This window comes from Bos grunniens, chromosome 13 (assembly GCF_055505025.1).
Source record: "Bos grunniens cultivar Pamir isolate PY7600 chromosome 13, Bosgru_T2T1.0, whole genome shotgun sequence".
NCBI classification, from domain to species: Eukaryota; Metazoa; Chordata; class Mammalia; order Artiodactyla; family Bovidae; genus Bos; species Bos grunniens.
Genome location: NC_141177.1, coordinates 29287154 through 29308192, shown reverse-complemented (window position 1 = coordinate 29308192; position 21039 = coordinate 29287154). Strand labels below are relative to the sequence as shown.

The 21039-nt window shown below is 58.4% G+C and overlaps 1 pseudogene across 1 annotated transcript; it reads right to left on the bottom strand.

Annotated features, from left to right (window-relative positions):
* Positions 1 to 15193: 15193 nt before the first annotated feature.
* On the bottom strand, positions 15194 to 15712 carry LOC147360597 (NADH dehydrogenase [ubiquinone] 1 beta subcomplex subunit 2, mitochondrial pseudogene; annotated as a pseudogene). Its single transcript, XR_015138693.1, has one exon. The product of XR_015138693.1 is annotated as an NADH dehydrogenase [ubiquinone] 1 beta subcomplex subunit 2, mitochondrial pseudogene (transcript).
* Positions 15713 to 21039: the final 5327 nt, after the last annotated feature.

The following is a 21039-nucleotide window of genomic DNA, read 5'->3' as shown; positions in this document are numbered from 1 at the left end:
GCCTGCAGGCGCAGGGTCCCCTTCTGTTCTCACCTGTGTCCACCCAGATCACCCACCTGGGTCCTGCTGTGTCCCTGCCCGTCTGCTCGAGCCGGAGGAGAGGGCTCCAGAGACGAGGGGTCATAGCAGACCCCTGGGGGCCCTGCTCTCCCTCCTGGGGTGCTGCTCCAAGGGCGCCGTGGGTACCTGCTATCTACCAGCTCACCCCCTGCCTGCCCGCCACAGGGCCGCTTGGGCACCTACTGGTCCATCGGCCCCTCCCTCATCCTGAAATCTTGCTCCCCCGCAATTCTGCCCCTTCCACCCACCTGGACAAGCCCTCTGGGGGTAGGAAGATGATGCCCCGCCCCGTCCCATGGTGCATTTCCAGATGGCTTATGAGCCCCCCCACGAGCTCACTTGCCCCCTTGATCACATGCCCCTGCCTGTGACTCGTGCTCCACCAGGGTTCCTAGCACACGCGGCGCCTCTTATTGCCTGAAGGTGAAGCAGGCAGGGGACCCAGCATGTGAGTGCTGGCCTTGGAGGGTCAGAGGAGATTGTGGTGACGGAGTGACAGGACATGTGGTGGACAGATGCCACGCGCAGGCATGGGCTGTAGGGAGGCTGGTGGGGAATGCCAGCCTCTAGGTGTGTCCAGCCTCTGCCCAACCTTAAGCCCTTCCAGGATGGATGCCCCCTCTCGCCCTTCCTGGGCCCCAGGGCCTCTGCATCCTGGTGCCACTAGGTGGCAGCACTCACCTGGAGGAGAGCTGCCCGGAGCTCTGGGACATGGAGCCCATCTGGGGAACCTTCCCCTGCAGCTCCCAAGGACCATCATTCCTCGACTTGGAAAGGCTGACTGGTGGCTTCCACTGTACCGACGTCCCCAGGCCTGGCCCTGGACTCTGTGACACCTGGGGAAGGGCCTGAGGGTTCAAGGAAGGGCTCCTGCTGCGGGGGCTCCTTGTGGTGGGGGCTGGTAAGCTGGAGGGGGAGAGGCTAGGATGCTAGCCAGGCCCTCAGGCCTCAGGACAGTAGGAGGCACTGCTCCATCCAACAACTTTGGCCTGGGTCCCTGAGTCTACTGACTTGCCTGGTGCTTGTTCTGCTGCTCTGCAATCCAGGGCTCAAAGCTGGGGTGGCTGCAGCCACAGTCCTGCTTGGACCCTCAAACCTGCAGCCCCTGGGATCCCAAGACCATGAGGTGGTGTTCTCGGAATTGGACTTGGCTTGGTGGTGCTAGTGGTAAAGAACCCGCCTGCCAAAGCAGGAGATGTAAGAGCTGGAGGTTCAATCTTCCCTGGGTCTGGAAGATCCCCTGGAGGAGAAAATGGCAACCCACTCCAGTATTCTTGCCTAGGAAATCCCACAGACAGAGGAGCCTGATGAGCTATAGTCCATGGGGTTGCAAATAATTGGACACGACTGAAGTGACTTAGCACACAAGACTGAAGGCTTCTCTGGGAGTGGTGCCCTTCATTCATTCAAACATTCATTCTCTCATTCATTCATTCACTCACATATTCATTCACTCATTCATTCATTCAGGTATTCATTCATTCACCGAACAGATCTGTGTCAGTCCTTGGAGCAGCAACAAGAATGAGGCAGACACAGCCTTGAGTTCAGGGAGCCTGAAACCCAGACCATGGATACCACTTATGAAGCCTGACTTTTCATGATGGCTACTGGAGCACAGACGGTAGGGACAGAAATGCCACTGTGTGCGTGAGGTCAGAGGTCAGACAGCTCCATGGGTGATCACAGGCTGCCCTTGCTGGTTTGTCAAGCACCTTTGTCTCAAGGCAGAGCCTAATCCAATCCTGGGTCAGTGGCCCTAATGGGCCATAGGTACAGCAGGTCCTGGGCAAACGTTGACCCTTGACCCTCCAGGAGTCCAAAGCGGGATGTCTGGTGCTGGGACCATCCTGCTGCCCTGCCTAAGTAGCTGAAACCCAGGGAGGGAGCCATAGATACAGACCTGGGAGGGAGCCACAGACACAGGCCTGGAAGCTATCTCGCATTACTAGAGCTGCTGCCCAGAGCAAGTTCTATTGTCACCGGCTCCCTTTCCGGAAGCTGACGGAGCAAATCTCCCTGACCTTCTCCTAACACAGCTCAGCTCAGGCCCTGCGCTGGGAACACAGGAGGCAGGCAGGGATGCTGGGCTTGTCTGCAAACGCTATTACATCCCCGAGGCTGGTGCTGCAGGGCAGGGCTCTAAGATCTGGTGAGACTTGGGTGAAGTTCAGGGTTTTCACAGGTGGGAAAGAAGGGTTACTGAGCAGGGACCCAGCCGTCGTCACTGCCTGGTGTTTTGGGAGCCCCCAGATTGCACCTCAAATGGTGGCATGGGGATTTGTGGGACACAGCTGTCCACACCAGCCCACCAGGCTGCTGGCTTAGAAGCTGCACATTTATGCTTGTCCCAATGGAGGGCAGGCCCAGAAGTTTCTTCTGTGTGAGGACAGATGTGAGCCCACCTCACCGAGTCCGCGGTCTTCTCTGCCTGGCTGACTGTGCCCTCTCCTTCTGCATTCTGTCCCTCTGTCCTTGGCAGCGTCCTGCTCTGAACCCTTCTAGGGCCCCCCAGTGCCAGCAAGGAAAAGTCCAAACCTTCCTTTCACATCTGAACCTCTGGGAGGGGTGACCACCCACCCCTTCCCTCCTCCATGGCTCTTTCCCAATCCTTACGGTCCTTCTGGGGCCACCTCTACTCCTGCCCTCTCCTCGTAGCCTCTGTGCTGCCCTGCACCAGGGCCCCTCCCTCGCGTAGACCTATGTCCCGTGGGTGGTGTACAGCCCATTCTGTCCTCCCACCATGGGTCTCTTCGTCTGAGGCCCTCCCATCTCTCCAGGGCCAGCTTCTTGAGCCTGGGTGCCTGAGTCCCTGCAGACTTGCTGGGGTTTGACACCAGGAAAGGCCCCAAATCCAGACACTGCTGGTCCTCAGGAAACCCCACCCTGTAGCAGCCAGCATCTGCTTTTACAAGTTGCAAGAATGTCATTTCTTTTTCAATTTAAGATGAAACAGCTTAACTCAAGCAGTTGGCGTTTTACTTCTGCACGTGCAGAAGGAGGCCTCGCTGGTGACGCTGGCACGTGGCCTGTGCCTCTCAGACACTTTTAGGTGGAAAATGCCTGTCAGTTTTCAAGCATGGCCTTGAAACCTGGCCAGGCTGGGAGCAGAGAACACAGTGGGTGGCTTGGGACACTGCCTTCCTTCCTGGAGTGACCCTGGTTGGGGCCTGCCCAGGGTGTCCATGGGCCAGTGGACCAGGAGGGCGCTGGGCACAGGACTCATGCTCACAGGAGCCGTGCTCACACGGCCAAGAGTATTTATGGAGCACCTACTGAATGCATCCTTGGTTCTCTGCCTTGTGGGGAGGCAGGGGAGAAGGCGTGACTAAGCCCCTGAGCCACTCAGGGACCCGCTGGACTCCTGGGAGAGGGGCTGAGAGGACAATGGTGCTCTGACCATCCAGTGGTCAGTCTGCACCAACAGTGGCCCTGATCCAGCTACCTCCTCCATCGGCCCCTGGCCCAGGAGCTGGAGAAAACAGCTCAGCCCTATCCGCCACCCACGCCATTCGCCGGAGCCAGACAGCTGGAGCTGGGACTCCCTCCTTGACATTCAGAGCTGCTAATTTTTCATCACAGGGTGGGTTTGACATTTGCATTGGAATTAGTTTCTGTTAACTTCCTCTGGTGGCTGGCTGGCGCAGAGAGCAGAGACTGAATCCTCCCGTCTGCCGCATCGCTGCCTGCGGTCCACCCCACCTGCCCGCCCCGGGGAGGCTCGGGGCCCAGCCACCTAGACACAGATCTGGTCCTCCACCCAACCTCTGCTTCCACCTTGACCTCAGGACACAGCTGCCCTCCCGGACCCAGGCAGCTCCCCAACAAGGGTGTCCGGGGGTCCTGGTCCTGGGGTCATCTTCCCTGGCGAAGCCCCAGCACATCTGCCCCTTCACTGTTTTAGAGCCCAAGTCCCACGTCACCTGCCTCAGGTCAGGGTGGCTCCCTTCTTATCATCCCAGCGTCCACACATGCTGGCACCCCCTGGCTCCAGCAAGCCCAGGAGCATGCTCCCTGCAGCTTCCAAGCCTCACAGGGCGCACCATCCCTCCACGCTCCTGATGCTGCTGTGCTGTGCCTGCATCCGGAGAATGGGTGCCTGCCCACCCCGGGCCAGGAAGGCTCGCCCGTCTTGTAGACAAGGGCCAGGGGGACAGGCCTTGTGACCCCAGCTTCGCCTCTCCCCAGGCTTCTGATGGGGGTTGGGGTGGGAGGGAGGGGCTTCTTCAGGAGAGAGGCTAGGTGAGTGGGCAGAGCAGGGCTAGATGAAAGCTTTACAGATGGGAGGGGCCTGGACAGAGCCCCTGTTGAGAGCCCAGTGCCTCCCGAGAAGGCCCAGCGCCCAGCCTTCCTTTCCTGGAACAAGTCCTCCTGTCAGGAGTCTGTCCTCCACTTGCGGCTTGGCCTGCGTTTAGAGCCCCTCCTGATTTAGGAGAGGACCACAGGGCTTGGAGGAGCTAAAGGGCCTGGCCAGAGGTGCCGGGTCGGAGGGAGTTGTGCAAGAAGATGGGGAGACAGAAGGCCCTCTGGGGAGACAGCAGAGTGGGCTGCCAGGCTTTGACACTGAGCACAGCTTCCATGAATTCTGAGAGCTGCCCCAAAGGAGCCACAGGCTGGTTTCAGAAGGAGGTGGTCCATGTGGTCTGAGCAGTTGGTTTCCCGCCAGCCTGTGCCCACCTCGGGGGCTGCAGGCCTCCCCCTTGGCCACCTGGGCCACCCGTCAGGGCTCAGAACTTGCAGATGGCAGAGTGAGGGAGCTGGAGGAGCCAGCTGGGGGTGGGAGGGGTCTCAGGCCCCTGGGGACCCCTCTTGGTCCTGTAGAATCAGCCCAGGGAGTGGGACCTGTGGGGCAGTTGCCTGTGCTCCTCCTCTTGTGAGGGGGTAACCCACCCCCAGACCGGAGGGAACCCATGTACACTGCTGACAGTCGCCCTGACTGTGGCCTCCATGGGGATGGGGTCCCTGTTGGAGGGGAGGAGGGGCTGCCTGCCCATCCAGGGATTGGCCTGGACCCTCACCCCAGACGTTCCTCCCAGGCCCCTTGGAGGCTGGGAACCCCTGTGCTCTCGCCACACAGAAAATACTGGAGTGGGGAGGGTGCTCCTCCCACAGGAACTCTCATTTCCGGATCCAGCCAAGGCTGCCCAGGGCCACGTGGGGGTGCTCGGCCCACAGCTTGTGCCAACACCAGCCTCTGGCTGAGACCTTTGACCTCTCTGTGTCCTATCCAGATTCCTGGCCTTTGAGGCTGTGTGAGGTGATAAATGGGTGTCACTGTTTGAGGCCACTGGATTTTGGGGTAGTTTGTTGTGTGGCCACAGGTACGTAACCACAGGATCACAGTGCACACAGGACACAGGTCTGTGGCAAAGAGAGCGTGGCCTCTGTGGGTACAGGCGGAGAGCAGGGAGCTGCCTGCTGCCTCCCTTCTTGGAGTGCTGTGTTTGTGCGCTGCTGATGGCGTGGAGATGCCGTGGACTTGGCTCGGACTCGGCGTGGGCAGTAGGTCTCTTCTTAGTGATCGGGAACTTCTCATCAGGGGTGGATGCTAAATTTTGCCATATGCTTTTTCCAAGTTTATTGAGATGATCTCAGGGGTTTCTTCTTTCATCTGTTAACACGTCGAATTACACTGAATATTTTCTGAGTGTTGATCCAGCCTTGCATCCTGTGTTGAGCTTGAATGGAGGTGACGTATTACCCTCTGGGTCTGTGGCTGGATCCCCGTGATGACAGACGGTGCCCTCACTCTGCAGGGCCCTGGCTTTGGAGTCATTGGGGAACTGGTGGGAGTATGTCCTCTCCTTCAGAAAGTGATTGCATAACACTGCTCACCTCCTAGAATTTACCAGAGAAACACTTGGGCCTGGAGTTTTCTTTGTTGGAAGACTTTAACCTCAAGTTCAACGTCTTTAAGCCTTCCCTTGTGGGTCAGCTGGTGAAGAATCTGCCTGCAATGTGGGAGACCTGGGTTTGATCCCTGGGTTGGGAAGATTCCTCTGGAGAAGGGAAAGGCTACCCACTCCAGTATTCTGGCTTAGAGAATTCCATGGGCTGTATAGTCCATGGGGTCGCAAAGAGTAGGACACAACTGAGTGACTTTTTCACTTTCACTTTCAATGTCTTTAACACGTGCAGAGGGCTGGGCAGGGGGATGGGCGGGGTGTGGAGTGGGTATGAGGAGCCTTCCTAATTCCAGCTCTCTGTGATGCTCCTTATGGAAGCAGTTACAGGCACCACGGGCTAGATTTGTAATTTAAAAACACCAAACAAATCTTCAATTATTTCACCACGGAGGAAACATAGTACCAAGAGCAGGGCCGACCCTGCAGTGAAAACCCACACTTGTTGGGTGAGCACCAAGCGTGGGGCCCCCAGTCAGGCAGGCGCCTCAGAAAACAGTTTGTTGGGTCTGTGTCCCAGGGCCGAAGTGGGTATGGTTGCCGAGGACACAAAAATGCATCATTTTCTTCAGCAGCAAGAAGGTAAATATTTTATGTGTCTTTTTTAAAAATTTGGCTGAGAGGCCTCTGTTTGTCAGACAGTCCTGCAGACACTGACAGGACCAGTGACGCGGAAACCACAGGCGTGTCACAGCTCTGAGGCCTGCCCGTCACCCACCTGCTCCCGGGGCCAGGGCAGGGCGTGTGGCATCCAGGGCCACAAGACCCTCACTGGAAGGGTAGGTGCCAGGACAAGGGCAGACCACCTGTCCCAGTGGGAGGGGCCACCCGGGTGACAGCTCCCGCGGTGACATGGGTAGGGAGCATAGGCCCACTTGCCCGTGCACAATCTGGGAGCCGGGGCTCGGAGTGCAGGATCTCTTGGGTCCTGGAGCCCCTCATGGTGGGAGTTGCCTTCCCTGGAGGCATGGGGGATTCCTGGTCTTTCCCAGCGCCCACTGCCTGTGTCACCCAGGGCTGTCATCCAGGACCAAGGTCTATCACCCGCTGTGAACAGGGCCTGAGCTCCGGCCAGGCGGGAGCCCTAGTCCCAGGGGCAGCCCCTGCCTCGGCCTCCCCATCTTGACAAGGCCAAGAGGGCCCAATCTCTGGTTTATTCATCTTTCCTTCCAACAGCCCTGCTGAGTTGAAAGGAAAGTTGAAATGTAGCACCTGTGTGTGTTTGAAATGATCTTCGATCCTTGATGATCCTTGTTATTCAAATAACAAGGAAAGGCCCCCCAGGGAGTTTTATCAGTTGCCAAGTTGGTCCGCTCAGCAGGACAGTGGCCACAGCTGGACTGCTGCTGTGCCCGCCCCACTCAGGACCTGGCGGCCTCCTGCCGAGGTGTGCTCCTCCCCACGTCTTGGCCCCTCTGCTGGGCCCTGGGCATCTTCAGAGTGGGGCAGAAGAAAGGCATCTTGCTCTGCAGGGAACGCCCACCAGAGGGGGAAAGCCAGCTGCTCTGGAAGTTCTCCTGGCCAGCCCCAGTCCCCTCTTACTCTCAGCCTCCCCTGGCTTGAAGCAGCAGATAATGGGCTATGTCCTATCCTTGAGTCTAGGGGGGCTCTGGGTGACAAGGAGGCCAGGGCCTGCCCAGCACCACATGCACAGGGCCAGCACCTGGCCTTCCTCCTCCAGGGATGCACCCAGGTGGGGCCTTTCCCACTGGTGACTTCTGTCTCCTGTGGGGCTTCCTAGAAGAGGGCATGGTTGTCACTGGTCAGCGTGCCACACCCCACTGTAGTGAAGGGGAAGGGTCCCTTTCTCTGGCCTCGGCTGCCCATCAAGACCATTCTGGGATGAACAAGGTCACCAGCAGGACGGAAGAGGCCAGGAGGCTCCCAGGAGGCGGTGCTGGCACCCGTGCTCACTCTCTGGACCCTGTGGGCGGGGGTTCAGGGTCACAGTGCCGCCCAACTCCTTGCTCTTGTAAGCCAGGTCAGGGCCCACCGCCTTTAAAGAGCTCACAGTCCAATGAGCTGTGACCAATGGAGGCACCTGCATGTTGCTATGGAAACACTGAGCTATGGGCTGGGGGATGGGCCTGGAGGGTCTGGGTGTCGAAAGATGAATGAGCTTCCAAGCCCGGCAGGGCTCAGAGGAGGTGGGAGGGGAAGCGTGTCCTTCTGGGCAAGTGAGAAGCCTCTGAGATGAAGGAGAAACCCCCACACATGGGATTACTCATCCTGATCCATGTCTAGCACCAGGAATCTGCTTATTTGAACATCTCTCAGCAAAGCTGGTCGTAGGGCTCAGGCCATTCTGTCTTCTCCCTGATTTGGGCATACAGACAGAGTCATGCCATGCACGTGGGATCCCAGGCAGATAGCTGGGCTGGAGAGGGTGGGCACCTGGGGGCCAACCAGGCAGAACTGGGTTGTCCAGGGACGGAGCTCCTCACCCACCCCCACGGGGGAAGGGTCTGTGCAGCCTAGGTCACAGCCAGGGTCCACTGGGAACGCCTCAAGTCGCTTATTTGCCCTCAACAAGGCCCCCACCAGCTTGTCCCCAGATTTTGGATGATCAATGGGGAGGGGTCCTGCTCTGGGATGTGTCCCAAAGTGTCCTGGTCTGTGCGGTCCCTGGGAAGTGTCCAGCATCCTGTGGCTCTGGTCAGGAAGGGAGACCCCTTGGGTGGAGGCGGGGAGAATTGAAGCTGGACGAGGCCTGGCTGCGGGCAGTCTGGAGTGGATGCCGGTGTGTCTGGGCCCAGTGATGGGTGCACCCTGATCAGCCTCTGGGTGTGTCCTTGGGAAGGGACTGCTGTGACTCTATGCCCTTGCCACATGTGGCTGACAATTCAGTTCTGATGAGAGACCAGGCACCAGCTCTGAACCTGTCCTGGGGCGCGTCCTCCCCCAGCCTCGCCTGCCTCTCAGGAAATCACAATCCCCAGAGGAGAAATTCTGTTAGAACCTCTTCTCTCTGAGTCAACAGTCTCCCACGGATCCCAGCATCAGGCATCAGGCTCACTGGCTAGGCGGCACCCACAATCTGGAACTGGAGATAAAGAACCTGCACACGCTCGCTGCCGCTCAGCCTCCAGCATCTCCCCAGGAGACAGGGAAGAGGCCGCTGTGGGCAGAGGGGCATCACAGCTAATTAGCCGAGAAGGTGAGACATGGAACCCTAATCACCAGCATCCCATTGCGCCCGCCTTGCCCACCTCAGTTTGCCAAGGCATTTTTTTTTAATTTGATTTTATTTTTAAACTTTACAATATTGTATTAGTTTTGCCAAATATCGAAATGAATCCGCCACAGGTATACCCGTGTTCCCCATCCTGAACCCTCCTCCCTCCTCCCTCCCCTGCCAAGGCATTTCTTTAGGCAGAAGTATGATCTGTGGGCGCTGAGGCAGAGATGGGGAGCAGCCTGACTCAGAGACCCCACTCCAGCCTGAATGTCCCCTTCCAGGGGCTCTGGGGCTCTTCACTCCCCTCAGGAGCGCAGCCTGTGACCTTGGAGACCCCTCATTCCAGGGAACAGGAGAACGGACAATCGAAGGACCCCTCACTCTGGACCTAGATTTTCAAAAGTCTTTAACAAGTGAGGCTCAGGATTTGCCTAATACTTGGGGTTCCAAGTTTTTCTAGAACATGGAGAGCCTCTCCTCTGCCAGGGCCATCCTCTGATGGCCAGCTATGGGCCTGCGGCGATGTCTCCACTGGAAGCTCATGGGATGGGCCTGAAGGTGGGGAGTGTGGGCGGGTCTTTGCTCTCCATGAGCCCAGGGCCTAGGGATGACCTTGGCCTTCAGACCCCAGGTCCTCTGGCTGAGCCCCCTGCACTGTCCCCTGCCCTACCCAGCCTATCCAACCCTCAGCTGATGTCTGCCTCAGCCTGTCCCTGGTTGCCCTGGCTTGCTCTCAGGCATGATTCTGAAGTTGAGCTCTTTTCAACTGTCTACTTGCCAGGTCAGGCTCACAAGGAGGGGAGCGGCCAGAGGATCTTAGGGAGCAGTGGGCCTCAGGTGCCAGCAGGAGCAGGGACAGGCCCTTCCAGATGCGGTCAGCAGCGTGGCTTCAGTAAGCCAGAGGAGGTCAATGAGGAGAGCAGAAGAGATAGCAGAAGGTCTCAGGGGATGGTGGTGGAACTCAGGGGTCAGACTCAGGGGATGGTGGTGGGACTCTGGGGGCAGACGAGACATGGGGGACAGTGGTGGCACTCGGGGGACAGATGGGACATGGGGGACAGTGGTGGGACTTGGAGGGCAGGCTCAGGGGATGGTGGTGGGACTCGGGTGACAGAGAGCTTGCCACAGGGGAGCAGCTGAGACATGTCTGTTGCAGAGGAGGCTGCGGGCGACAGGGGGAGCTGTTCCCTGGGGTCTGGGAACCTGGGGCTGTGTCTGGGGAGGCAGAATTCTTGGGATACGGGACAAGGGCGGTGATCAATGTGGCCGTGGCCTCCTCTCCCTGTGACCTCCTCTCCTTGTGGCCTCCAGGCAGACACTTCCCACTCAGGCCAAGCAGGTTGTGCAGAGATACTGGGTGCTGTTGGGGTGGCTGGAGGAGAGGCCGCCTGGCTGGTGGGGTCAGAGCTCCTGGGTTCCCCTCACCCTGAGTCCTGCCCCACTGGACCACTTCATGGAGATGACCATAGAGGAAGTGGGGGGCTGCTGGGTGGGTCCAGAGGAGGTGGAGGCAGACCCAATTCCTGTTGGACAACTTCTGTCTGACCTCCTGGGCTGGAGAGCCCACACAGAGGTGGGACTCCATGACTGAGCAGCACAGGCCACCCCGACCTGGCCTGAGCCATGACAGCCACACTGGGGTCCTACTGCAACCGCCCCTTGCTCCCCAATCCTCTCCCAACCATGTGCCGGACCCTGTCCTGGGGGAGGGTTGGCAGGGACCAAGGCAGAACCACAGGACCCCGTCTTCTGAGAGGGACTCGAATAGAGGAAGGAGACAGGTGGTGCGGGGGCAAGGCGAGCAGGGTGGGCCCCAGCTCAAATCTCTAGTACTGAACACACAGCAGCAAGAGAGGACCCTGGGAGACCCCTGGGGTCCCCCTGTGCCCGCGAGAGAGGACAATGTTGTCCCAGGCACCCCGTCCTCTGTCCTGGAGTCCCTCCTGGATTTAAGCTCTGTCCAAGGGCAGGAGTGATGGCCCTGCTGGTTCCAGTTTCCTGTGGGGCTGCCCAGTTTCTGGGAGGTATTTGCTGGCTTGAATGGGATTTGGAGGGCAGTGTGAATCCCATTCGACCTCCACCTCAGTTCCTGGTGTCCATCGGCGGCCTGTTTGGGGGCTTCTGTCCCCAAGCTGAGTGGCCGGGTCTGAGGGGCCCAAGACACTGTTTTTACAGAGATGGGAGCTGTTGCTTCCTGTACCTGCAAATGCTCTGCAGCTCCTCCACAAAGATGGGGCACCGGGGCCAGGCTCTCCAGCCCCCACCCTTCTGTTCTGTCCCCCACCGTGTCCAGCTTCCTGCCTCTCAGGGAGCCTGTGGGCCTGGCAGCAGGGAGGGGTAGTGGGACGGCTCCTCCCTGCTGTGTGGCGGTGGCAAACCCCCCCAACAGTAGGTCCAGAGAACAAGGCCCCAAGCATGCTTGGTGAGGACACCCCAGCTCGTCATTGGAGGAAACAGCCCTTCCAGAGAGAGTGAGCCAAGGAAGGGACAATGCCTCCACTCCCAACCTGCCACAACCAAATCTGTGCTTCCAGTGCCAAGAGGACGTATTTAAACTCTGCAAATGGATGTCAGGGTAATTATCTCCACCCAGGACTGGGACAAGGTCCAGGGCCTCCCTGAGAACAGGCCAGGGACGTGTCAAGCGTTTCAGAGAAAGTGAGCTGGAATGGGGTGGGTGCTGGCACCATGACAACCTGCACAGACACTGGCCCAGCCAGGACTTTGGGAGGGGGTTCAAGGCAGACCCCACCTGCCTGCCCTGTCCTGCTGAGCTGGAAGGAAGAGATAAAAGCCTGGAGAGGGGGATCAGGAAGTTGGGGAGATTGGAGCCTGCAAGGGAAGCTTGGTTGGCTTAATTTTCCATAATTGGGAAGCTGCTGTGAATATTTATTAGCCCGCAGCCTTGCCCAGGTAGCTGGGTCCCTGCTGGCATGGCTGTGCCAGCTCCTGCCACTCATTTGGGAGCCTTGAGGAGCTATTTGCAGATGTGTCTTTGTCAACAGGAAGCAGAGCTGGGTTTATGGGGCCCTCTTGGGCTTATAGCTCTGTGCGAAGCTGCAGATGATGGCAGGTGTGGGTAACATGGGGCTTGGCCTACAGGATGTCCATCAGGGCTGGAAAACCGGGACATGGATGCTGGGGTCCCGTGGTCGGGTTCTCTCCTTGGCCAAATGACCTCAGCTTTGACATCATGTGAGTGACAGAATAATAATGCCACCCCAGATGCGGTGTCCATCCATCTGGCGTGACAAACGATGGAACACGCCTGAAATAGAAAAGCACCCCACCCTGCAAATGAGTCCCCCCCATCCCCCTCCTTAAAATGATGGGCTCAGAAACACAAAGGAGTATAAGCCCACCTCCTCCCTGCTTCAGGACCAAGGACAGCTACCAACACGGTATCTACAAGGGCTCCCTGAGGCTGACAGTTCAGTGGCCCCTCCCAGGACAAGATTGAAGTTGAGAGCCTGAGGGTCCAGCTGGAACTACCCCTCACCCCATCATGAACCTGGACAGAGCTGCAGATCTGGGCTCTGTGGGGTGGACCATGGCCTGGGGTCCAGTGGGGCCCCAGGACTTGGTTTGGGGTCCCATTGAGGGTAGGGTCAGCAACCTCATGGTGGGGGTGGGGAGCAGTGCCACCCCCCCACCCCTGGCTTGCTGACAGTTCCTGGCTGTGGGCTGTGGTACGTGAGCAGCCTTGGAATCTCAGGGGCCCAAGCTGGTTGGAGGATGCAGAGGACGCCTGAGGACGAGGCCCCCCTGCCAGCCACCCGCTTTCCGGGAATGTGCTGATTTGAAAATCCAGTCACTGGCCAAGGAAGCCTCCACACTCTGCAATCAGCTTCTGGGCCTGGGACTTGAGTTCCCACCACAGGTGTCCCCAGATTCAGGCAGGCTGTGCATCCTGGGGATCTTCCTTTCCCTCAGAGTCCCCTCCTGGGGAGGCCAACTGGGCACAGAGACAGAGGAGGAAGTGGGCATAACAGGCCGGGCCCAGGGCCTCCGAAGGGCATCTGGGAAGGTGGCAGGTGGCCTCCGGGGTGATTGGCCTCTGGATGCGCAGCTGTCCCTCGGCCTTGGGTGGAGATGCACGGGCTTCCTCTCCAGCTTCTTGGGCCCCAGAGAGGCCCTGCACTGCTATGTGGCCTTCCCAGGACCCTCCACCCATCTCTGCTGCTGGTACTGTTTTCACCACAGGTGGGGGAGGCCAGGGGGAAGCACCCACGCTGCCTTCACCAGCCTGTGTTCGTGGGAACTCAGGCCCCCAGGAAGCTGGTCCAGAGGGCCTAGCAGGGAGGGTCCACCCCAGCCCAAGGGACCCCAAGGAGCCCAGGATGGTGATAATGGGCAGGTGGTCTCGGCTGGGGAGCAGGGGGCGCCTCAGTCAGGGTGGACACTCTGGGCAGACAGGCTGACACCCTAGTTGGGCATTCACCATAGCAAAGAGCTTCCCTTGGTTAGGACAGCCTGGGGAGGCTGAGGGCCAGCCTGAGGCCTATGGTCAGGGGGTCAGGGCAGGCCTGGGTCTGGGCCCTGCTCACATGTGCCTCCTGGAACATGGGGGCCCCAGGGCACATGCCTGAGGGTGGAGGTGGCAATAGGGGAAGGAGCCTTTGCTCTGTCCCAAGTCCACGGGGAACAGCTCCCCTTGCCTGGCCTGGCTGATCAAGCCAGGGAGTCAGCAGGAGGCGGAAACTCAGCTGCTCTCCCCTCCCTTGGGGCTGTGGGGCCAGTTTCTGAGAACTCAGTCCTGAGTTCCACCCCCAGGAGGGTTCCTCCACACCCTGGAGGTCCCTGGGCCACAGCCAAGTCTGGCCTGGACAGGACTCACCCATGCCTCCCCCAGGACATGCTTGCAGCCATCTGCATCAAGGAGTTCAGATCTGGAGGGGGAAGACCCCCGTAGTGGAGGCTGGGCTCAGAGCACACACCCTCACAGAGGGGAGGTCCTGAGGGGGCCCAGGGACACGCATGTTGGGCTGCACTCAGCCTGTGGGAACCCAAATAGAAGCAGCAGCTTGGGGTCCAGGCCTCATGTGCTGGAGGAGACCCCAGTGGAGCCTTATACCCCCAGGGGGTCTTATACCCCAGGCCAAGCTCTGGAACTGCAGGGCCAGGTTTGGGGCCTGAGAGAGCAAGGTGACCTGGGAGTGAAGGAGAAAGAGGAGAACTTTCCAGGACGACCCAGGGTCCCCCTTGGAGAGTCCCAAAGTCCCTGCTGGACCTGCCCTCTGTCCTTGCCAGAGTGACTCAGGGTGGCCCTCCCCCACGCTCACCCTGTCTCCTCCTCCCAAGGGGGCTGTGACCCTCTGGCCTCCCCCACCCTCTCTTCCCAGGGCATCTATGACCCTCTGCCCCCAGGCAGAAGCCGCATCCATCCTTCAGGCTGAGACCCATTAGCAGGCAGCCAGCTGGCCGGGACAAAGGGCTTTTCTGTGCCTGTGGCCTGTCAGGATGTAATTCTTCACAAAGAGCCAAACTCACTGCCTCTCCTAACATCTGCTGTGTCCACTGGCTCAGGGCCAGTGGGTATCCTGACACCTGCTGTTCCTGGGCTGGGTCAGGCTGCAGGGAACAGAACCTGGGGAGAGGTCCTCAGGCATGGTGCGCCTGGGATGCTCTGCAGCCCCCAGGAAGGTGGCATGGCCCACAGGTGTCTGCCACACCTGGCCTGGCCCATGGGCCCCTGCCTGGCCTCTGAAGGTACTTGAGTTGCACCCAGATCCCAGCTCTTAGTTGTCGACACAAGGGCCTTCCCTGGAGAAAGGTGACTACAGGGCGATTCCTGTTTAATGGTCATTTTCAGCAGTGGCAATTCAGTGCTTGCCAGACACTGGGACAGGTACCAAATGCCTAGCTGGCCTGCCCCCTTCATCCTTATGATGGCCTCATGGGTGGGGACAGTTAGCACCCCCACTTAACAGCTGGGGAAATGGAGACTCAGATATGTGCCAGCTGTGGGGTGTGTAGGGAAGGGGAAGTTGAACTGCCCGTCATGCTCACTGGGCCAACAGACTTGGGAGCAGAGGCAGGCCTAAGAATCTCATTTCTTTTTTTTTTTTTTTTCAAATAAACTGTTATAAAATGCACTGTTTCTTCAGAATCACCATAGGTGCAAAGTCAAAACATGTTTACAGACAAATGTTAAACATAACAAGAAACATGGGGTGCACCCATTTGGCAAGAGCTGAGCCTCTGTTTTCAGTCTTCATCATCCGGAGGGATACCCAATTCCTCATCCGTCCACTGGGAAGGGTCGGGATAAGGAAAGTGACCCAGCACAGCATCTGAGTCATGCCAGAAGGGCCAGAGAATCCAGAACCACATGGTCGCACTGAAGAACTCGGCCTGGATCACCTGGGATCTGGTCAGCTGTGGGAACTGTCTGTACCGGGGCTCAATGTGCGCACCTCCGCCAGCCCGACGGACGCCACGGGCTCCAGCCGCCCTCGCGGAGCGGCCTCTGAAGAGGTGGCCTCCAACGTGATCGAAAGGCGCCAGTCGCTTCAGAGCCGACATGCCAGCCATCGTTAGCCCGGCCGTTACCCAGACCGCACCGCCGCTGCACGTCAGAATCTCATTTCTTCCCAGCCACTTCCTCACCCTGCAGAGTGCTCCACCCTCCTCTGGAGTATGTTTGTAGATAATTAACTACTTAGTGGAGAGGCAGGCGGTCGTGAGGGTGGGTTGGGGGCAGAGGCACGTGGAACTGTGAAACTGGAGGCTAGCCAAAGGCAGAAGATTGAAATGGTCTGAAAAGATGCTGCAAGGTTTTGGAGGGCTAAGTCTAGCTCACGGGGACCCTGGTTATGGCCGGCGGGAGGCAGGTGGTGGGGGAATTCCTGAGGGTGGGGCAGTGGGGCTGAGCCCCTGCCAGGTTGGTTCAGGGGAGAAGGGGGGCCCTGCAGAGAACTGGAAGGGAGGATACCTGTTGGCATGACTGGCTCTGGACAGCACATTCCTCCAGCCAGGGCTGCAGGCTGCTGAGAACTCAAGGCCATGAGGAGACAAGCAGGCCCTGATCCTAGCTCACCGTGGGTTCTGGCTTAAATCCAGAGCTCAGAGGAGGACTTGCCAGTGTCTCAGGAGGGCCAGTTTTCACTTCCTCTGTGCTACCATCCACTTCTCCCCCGACAGGAAACATTCCATGTTTCTTAGATTTCAAGGACTCTCAGCCTCCCTCTACCCTCTCTCCCACCCCTCTTCCCAGGGTCCCTGTGGCCTCTGGCTGGTCATCAGGGGCATGTCTCTAAGGGGCCTGGTTGGAAGTGAGGCAGGAACTAGACGGGCCTCAGGCTGAGTTCATCCCCTGTGCAGACACTCCAGAATAGCAGTGTGAGCCCTGCCCTGATCAGAGATAAAAGCCCCCATACTCCTTGAATTCAAGGAGACCCTCCCAACTACACATGAGCATAAAGGCTCCTCAGAGATGAAAAAGACTATGGGGTGCCATTCCATAGTCGGTGATGTCAACCCACCCATAGGCCTCTGTGCCAGAATCCATCTTGACTGAGAGATGCACGCACCTGTGGGAGGGCCCTGAAAGTGAAGTGAAGTGAAAGTCATTCAGACGTGTCTGACTTTTTGCGACCCCATGGAATGTATTCTCAAGGCCAGAATACTGGAGTGGGTAGCCGTTCCCTTCTCCAGGGGATCTTCCCAACCCGGGACCGAACCCAGGTCTCCCACATTGCAGGAGAATTCTTTACCAGCTGAGCCACCAGGAAAACCCAAGAATACTGGAGTAGGTAGCCTATCTCTTCTCCAGCAGATCTTCCCGACCCAGGAATCGAAATGAGGTCTATGTAGACTCAGAAACAGAAAGATGATTGGCCGGAGGAAACCAAAAGAAGTGCTCCACAAAAGTGATTCAAATCACCCTGAGGGCACGACTCTCTCTGAGTCCACCTGCATGTCTGTCCACACATACTCATTTTCCTCCTAATAAACACTTCACTTTTTCACTACTTTCCCTCTCTCTGGGAATTTCTTTCTATACAGATGACAGGCCAGGGCCTTGTCCCTGGCCACTGTCCCTGGTGGTCTAGTGGCCAGGATTCAGTGCTCTCTCTGCTGCAGCCTGACTTCAGTCTCTGGCCAGGAACTGAAACCCTGCTTCAAGCCACTGCAGACCAAGGCCTCCATGAGACCAGAAGCATGTTCAGGTGGGGAGAGACGAGGGCACATCCCCTTTGGAGAAATGGCCCCGATTCTCTCACATTCTTCCTGCATTTGATGGTTTTCCAAATGTTTTTGAAAGAAATGGGCAAAGACAGAGACTCAGAGATAGGCTATCTCCCAAAAACCTCAGGGAAGGCATTTGGTCTCCACTGAGGCTGGGCTTCCCAGGTGGTTCAGTGGACACAGGTTCGATCCCTGGGTTGGGAGGATCCCTTGGAGAAGGAAACAAATACCTACTCCAGTATTCTTGCCTGGAAAAATCTCACAGACAGAGGAGCCTGGTGGACTATAGTTCATGGGGTCGCAGAAAGTCTGTCACGACTGAGCACGCACATGGGAGGCTGGAGCAGGAGTGGAGCTGTCCGTGGTGCTGACAGCAGGGAGGACGCCAGGGCCAGGAGGCTGCACGTTTCCCTGTGGCAGTTAGAGTGACCTGTGGGCTGGACACTGCACCCCTCCCTCAGGGCCTCACTCTCATGTGTACTTGACCAGGACTCCTGCTGGGGGATTTGATCCCCAGGCCAGGCCAGGATCTTCCTAACAGCCCCAGAGAGATGGTGCAAGGGCCAGCCTGGGGCTCTGGTGGGGCAGGGTTCCACTGCAAGGAGTGGGCATGACCTCTGACCTGAAGGAGGGCAGGGTGGCTTGCCAGGACCAGGGAGGCAAGGCTATTAGTCTCACTCCGGATTAATTTCTGATGAGAGATGGGGAAAGGATGAGGAGACAGGAGATCTCTGAACCCTCTCCAACTCCCAGCATCCTTCCTTTTGCCTCAGCCAACATAGTTACAATCCCTCCCTCCTGGAAGCAACTGCCTGGATGCCAGGACCAACCCTGAATGCCTGGATCCTCTCAGCCTGAATATGTGGGGTTCAGCCAGGGTGGGGTTGACAAGTGACACACAGGGGCTCCCTGTGGACCCAGCCTCCCTCATGTCCTCTTACCAAACATCCACTCCCCACTCATCCATCCATCCATGCATTCAACACGTTTACCAGCTCTGCTAAGTGCCAGGTGTGTGTGTGTGTGTGTGTGTGTTTGCAAAGCCTAGAGCCTCCATTATTGGTGAGGGGGTCAGCGGGGAGCAGGGGAGGGGCCCATAGATGTGATGTCGGGGAATGAAGATTCTAGGAAGAGAGGGAAGCACTGTCACAGAGCAGAATGGAGGTGGGGTGAGAAATCCATCCAAGGGGAGCTCTGCACTGTCTAGTGGCCCCTCTCAGGGGTGTTTGGGTCTTAAAGGACCTCCATGGCTGGGTTGTGTGTGGGGGTGGTGCTGACAGAAAAAGGCTAGAGAGAGGGAGGGAGCAGGGTGGGCCTGGGAGGTGAAGGGGGGTGGGGTTGGTGTCAGGATGGACCATCCCCTCCCCTATGGGTGAGCCTGGCTGAAAGGCTGGAGAGGAAATCCCCCGTGGGTGGATGTATAGGCAGGACCCCTTCTCCTGGTCTGCTGGGCTCCCAGCACTGCCCTTGGGCTCACACGGGGCCTGGTGCCGATGGACCCCCTCTGGTCCACTCCCAGGTCCTCCCTGCTATCTCCTCAGCTCCTGACCCAGCCTAAGACCCCACCTTTAATTCCAACCTCTGTTTATGCCAACAACTGGTTACCATGGCAATGTCCTTGGGACAGGGTGGAGGGCGGAGAGGTCACTGGAGGGAGAGAGGGAGACTGTATCCAGCAGCCTGGCACTGGCCGGGGGAGCGTGTGGGGAGAGGTCTTCAGGGCGCCTGTTCCATATTGTTCCTGCCCTCAGGCCCTGCCTGAGACCACCTCAGAGGACCCCGCAGGACTCGGGGCAGTTCCCCAAAGCTGGTCTTACGGCTTGTGAATGGGGGTTTTCCTTTCCCTTGAAACAGCACTTTCAGGAGCAGCAGAAGGGAGGGGCTAGAGGCCTGGAGTAAGAGTCTAATTCAGCGATAGGATGATGACTAGGTTCTTGCAATAAGTGCTTTCCAGCCGGGCGCAGGTGGGGAGGGAGGGCCTTGCAAATTAATGAGTTAGGCCCGATTAATCTCTCTGCATTAGCAAATCCACGGGGAAAGCCAAACGAGGTTGGACAGATGTGTGAGTGTGGGCACACAGTGGGCGCTCCACTGGGCCTGTCGGGGCCCTGACAATGGGCACCACCCCAGCCTGGCCTCCAGCACAGGATGGGATGGGCCTGCTGGCCACAGCTGAGTTCCCTGGCTGTACTCACCCATGGGAATGGCCATGGAGAGCCTCCTTGTCCACTGTGTGAGCTGGCCAAGGTGCAGGGAAAGGATGCGGAGCTGACCCGGCTGAGAGAGGCTGCAGGCTCCTGAGAGGGCCCAGGCCTTGCTCCCTATTCAGACATGCCCCAACCCCTGGCAAGGGTAGCACCTGGACCAGGCCAGGATGCCAGGCTGGGTGGGGGCCTGGCCTGACTCTCTGCCTGGTCCTTGGGCCCAATCATCTCTGATTCCGAGGCTTCCTGCATCAGGGTGGTCTAGAGACGGTTGTCAGCAGATGGAGATTGGGGCCTTGGCCAAGGATGAGTCCTCTCTGAGGCTGGGGTGCCAGGGTCTGAAACTTAAGCCAACTCCCCAGGCGATTCCTCGTGCACAGCTATGAGCAGATACACAAGGTCCCAGGGGCTGCATTCCTGGGTGCCCCTTCCTCCAGGAAGCCTTCACAGATTGGCCCAGTTCACCCTCTCTCCTGACTCCAACTAACATTCCCAGGAGCACCCAGATGTCATCAGACAGACAAATCCCATCCCTACCTCACCTTTCTAGGTTGCCAGATGAGGGAAGGCTGACCTCCGCTTCCCAGGGATGTTGAGGTGGTTGGAGGAGACTTTGGAGGGACCTGGAGCACAGCTGGCCTCTGCCACCAAGAAAAGGTCATGGGGCAGAAACCTGCCCTGGGACAGCGCCAAGCAGGAATGGACAGAGAGCTACCAGAGACACCAGGGCTCGTCCTCTCCCTGTGAGGGGGGTTCCCTGGCTCTGAACCTCATGTGATCAAGTGTTTACTGTGAGTCGGGGGAGTGGCCCAGGACAGGCAAGGGGGGAGGTTTGCCCTCTTCGCCCCCTGTACCCAGTGAGCCATCCCAGGGCCTGCTCCCCGGCTCCTAGATCTTAGGGCAGATCTCCACCTTAGAGAACTTTCTGGATCCTGGCACAGAGCTGATGGGGGAAGGGAAAGAGGCCACAAACTGGAGCAGGCTCTGGGTCTGCGGGGAGTCCGAGGGAAGGCCATGCAGTGGGCGGGTCATGGTCCAGGAGGACTCCCAGAAGGCAGCCCCCTTGAAGGGCAGACTGGGGAGTACCAGTTTGCAGGGGCACAGGCCAGCTTTGGGACACACTACGCCTGAGGCCAGGGGAGGCCAGGGTGCAGACCCAGACCTCCCAGTAGGAACCCTGGTGCTGACTGCATCACCTTGGGATGTGGCACAACCCCTCTGTCCATCCATTTCCTCATGGGGACACAGAGATAACAAAAGAACCCACCTCATAGGGATGCTGTGGGAGCCACGTCCACCTGTCTTAGTGGCTTGGGCCAGCATCTAGGGAGCCCGTGGACAGGGTAAGGGAGCAACCGTCACTGTTGAGGTTGGCAGTTGCCCGGGACCAGGCATTTCGAAAGGTCTGTAGGCACCAGCCAGAGTGGACAGATCGCTCCGGGTGGGGAACCTTGGAGGCCTCAGATCATTTGGCCAGAGTCGGGGCAAGGGGGCTTGGGGGGCG